Below are 3,980 nucleotides of genomic sequence, written 5' to 3'. Positions count from 1 at the left end.
GTCCCCCACTCCAACCTGCCCTCAAGGGGTCGGCCCCCACTCCAACCTGCCCTCAGGGGGTCTGTGTCCCCCCCATTCTTCCCTCAGGGGGTCTGTGTCCCCCACTCCGACACTCTCTCAAGGGGTCGGCCCCCACTCCAACCTGCCCTCAGGGGGTCTGTGTCCCCCCCATTCTTCCCTCAGGGGGTCTGTGTCCCCCACTCCGACACTCTCTCAAGGGGTCTGTCCCCCACTCCACTCTTCCCTCAGGGGGTCTGTGTCCCCCCCCATTCTTCCCTCAGGGGGTCTGTGTCCCCAATCCGACACTCTCTCAAGGGGTCGGCCCCCACTCCAACCTGCCCTCAGGGGGTCTGTGTCCCCCACTCCGACACTCTCTCAAGGGGTCGGCCCCCACTCCAACCTGCCCTCAAGGGGTCTGTGTGTCCCCCCCCCACTCTTCCCTCAGGGGGTCTGTGTCCCCCACTCCGACACTCTCTCAAGGGGTCGGCCCCCACTCCAACCTGCCCTCAAGGGGTCGGCCCCCACTCCAACCTGCCCTCAGGGGGTCTGTGCCCCCCCCACTCTTCCCTCAGGGGGTCTGTGTCCCCCACTCCGACACTCTCTCAAGGGGTCTGTCCCCCACTCCACTCTTCCCTCAGGGGGTCTGTGTCCCCCCCATTCTTCCCTCAGGGGGTCTGTGTCCCCCACTCCGACACTCTCTCAAGGGGTCTGTCCCCCACTCCACTCTTCCCTCAGGGGGTCTGTGTCCCCCCCCACTCTTCCCTCAGGGGGTCTGTGTCCCCCACTCCGACACTCTCTCAAGGGGTCGGCCCCCACTCCAACCTGCCCTCAGGGGGTCTGTGTGTCCCCCCCCCACTCTTCCCTCAGGGGTCTGTGTCCCCCACTCCGACACTCTCTCAAGGGGTCGGCCCCCACTCCAACCTGCCCTCAGGGGGTCTGTGTGTCCCCCCCCCACTCTTCCCTCAGGGGTCTGTGTCCCCCACTCCGACACTCTCTCAAGGGGTCGGCCCCCACTCCAACCTGCCCTCAGGGGGTCTGTGCCCCCCCCACTCTTCCCTCAGGGGTCTGTGTCCCCCACTCCGACACTCTCTCAAGGGGTCGGCCCCCACTCCAACCTGCCCTCAGGGGGTCTGTGTGTCCCCCCCCACTCTTCCCTCAGGGGGTCTGTGTCCCCCACTCCGACACTCTCTCAAGGGGTCGGCCCCCACTCCAACCTGCCCTCAAGGGGTCGGCCCCCACTCCAACCTGCCCTCAGGGGGTCTGTGTCCCCCCCATTCTTCCCTCAGGGGGTCTGTGCCCCCCCCTTCCCTCAGGGGGTCTGTGTCCCCCACTCCGACACTCTCTCAAGGGGTCTGTGTCCCACTCTCCATTCAGGGGTCTGCCCCCCCCGCTGACACTCTCTCGGGGGGATCTGGCTCAGTCCCGGGGGTGGGGGGGTGGCAGCCCCTCCCCGTTTATGCTGGCCCCCGAGGGGGGCAGTGCCCTCCGTACCCCTCCTCACCCCTCACTCCTCCCGGGGCGGCCGCCCCTGGGCCGGTTCGGGGGGGCGGGGCCTACAGGCCCCCCCGCTCCCGGGCCCCTTCCCGCGGAGCGCAGGGGCGGGGGCCGGCCCCAGGCGCGGGCCGAGCGGCGGGGAAGGAGCGCGCCGGCCCGGGGAAGGGAGGCGGCACCAACCGCTCCCTCCACGCCGCTCCCTCCGCCGCGGCGCTGCAGGGACCGGGCCGATCCGGGCAGCTGCGGCTCGGCGTCCCCCTGCCCGGGAGGAGCTGGAGGGTCCGGCCGCGGCGCCCCCCGGAGGAGCTGCAGCGGGGGGGAGGGGGGAGGCTCCGCGGGACGGGAGCCTGCAGCTGGGGGGCAGGGGGAGGGGGCGAAATCTCAGTGCAATTGTCCCCCGTCCCATAGCGGTAGCCGGGGGGGGCGGGGGAGGAAGGGGGCTGGTGCAAACGCCTGCACTACAGCAGCTGTCCCTCAGCTCGGGGTGTGTGTGTGTGTGTGTGCAAACTCCTTCCCTAGTGCAGTTGTCCCCCAGGTCAGGGGGTGTGTGTGCAAACTCCTTCCCTAGTGCAGTTGTCCCCCAGGTCAGGGGGTGTGTGTGCAAACTCCTTCCCTAGTGCAGTTGTCCCCCAGGTCAGGGGGTGTGCGTGCAAACTCCTTCCCAAGTGCAGTTGTCCCCCAGGTCAGGGGGTGTGCGTGCAAACTCCTTCCCTAGTGCAGTTGTCCCCCAGGTCAGGGGGTGTGCGTGCAAACTCCTTCCCTAGTGCAACTGTCCCCCAGCTCGGTGTTTGTGTGTGTGCAAACTCTTGCACTCGTGCAATTGTCCCCCCAGCTCAGGAGCTACGGCGGGCTGGGTGGTGAAAGCTCTTGCTCTAGTGCAGTTTGCTGACCCCGATCCCTCGCAAGGCGGCGGCGCGGCTGGCAGAGCAGTATCCAGCGGCTGCTGTTACCCCTTGATCGTCTCCCCTTCGCACCTCCCCACCCCCCCGCCCCCGCCAGAAATACGAGGCTGCCACCAAAGGGGAGCTGAAGCGGCGCGCGCGCCGTTGGATTTGCACCACCCCACCCAAAAGCAGGAGACCCTTTGTTTAAAAAAAACAAAACAAAAAAAAAAACAATTTAATGTGGTCCGCGCCTAAGCCCGGGACGCCTTCTTAGCCCCCCCCCCCTTTTTTTTTTTTTTTTTTTTTTTTTAAAGCGAGGGGTGCCCATGTGGATGCCCTGTTACACATTCTGCAACCGGTTTTTTAAAGGTTAATTTTCTCCCTTCCCTCCCAACTCAGCCCTCGAGGGGCGTTTAAAGGCTATAAAAGATCGGGGAGCGGAACCGCTGGCCCCGAACCGCTCCCGCAGGGGCGGGCAAGCCGCGGGGGGGGGGGCGGACACGGGGGGGGGGGGGGGGCTGGGAAAGGCGGCGGTCCCCTGGCCCCTGCCCTGCGGCTGACCCTGCCAAGACACCCGCGCGCCCCAGTGCGCATGCTCCAGGCTGGACAGCTCCTGAGAGGGAAATTTAAAAACGGTTTGGAGCCCGAAACTGCAGCCAAATTACAAAAGAGAGAGACCCCTGTAGACCGGAGAAGTGCCGCCGCCGCCGCCGATCTCGCTCCAGGTACCACCCCGCGGGGCTTGCTTCGCTCACCGTTGTGTAACTAGCGCATTGCATTCTCCTGCCCGCACAGAGGGTGTAATCTACACGTTCCTCTTGAGCAACATGGGCAGAGACACAATGTTTAGCTCCTGTTTCGCGCAGGGAGGTCGCAGGCTTGTCCTGAAAACTGGGGTCCGCCTTGTGGGCGCACGTAGGTTCTAGTTTGCCTCACTCCGCCTTAGCTGTACTTTCAGAACAACAGGGTCGCAAAGAGTTAGGCTTCGGGGCAAGTTGTGTGACTGACCCTTTCCTTCCCTCGCTGCTAAGCTGATCTCATTCATTGCCACCGCTGCTTGCATTATGGAGCGTTTTTAAATGACTCTGCAGTCACCCAGATTTTTTGTCAAGCTTGGGTCTTCACATCAGTTCTTTGGCAGATTTTTTTTCTGGTAATAACTTAGATGTACTTAAAATATTAGCCGTGGTCATTTTTAAATGTCGTTTAGTTTTCCTGCATTTTAAATGGTCAGGTCATATGATTTTGTTTAGTATATAAAAACTGACACACAACTGGTTTCCTAATTTGGTGGGTATTTAGTTGACACAACCCTGATGCTGTAATGGATTCATTTGACCCTTCCATTTATTACGTCAGTTATATATTCTGCATTATGTTCTCCTTTGCCTTTGTAAAATATTTAGACATTTCATAGCCTAAGTAAAACATTGCTCTTAAAAATGATAGGAAACGTGACAACAACAACAATTATATCTTACATTCCAGGTTTTTTAATTTGGAATTTTTTAAATTTTCCTCCATACTGCTGAAATGCTGGATAGCTACTTCATACCTATATGATTTTTATTTTTTTTATTTTTTTGGTCTTCCCCAAAGGAG

Source organism: Lepidochelys kempii, chromosome 15 (assembly GCF_965140265.1).
Source record: "Lepidochelys kempii isolate rLepKem1 chromosome 15, rLepKem1.hap2, whole genome shotgun sequence".
In the NCBI taxonomy this organism is placed as follows: domain Eukaryota; kingdom Metazoa; phylum Chordata; order Testudines; family Cheloniidae; genus Lepidochelys; species Lepidochelys kempii.
Note: the sequence above shows the minus strand (reverse complement) of the source record.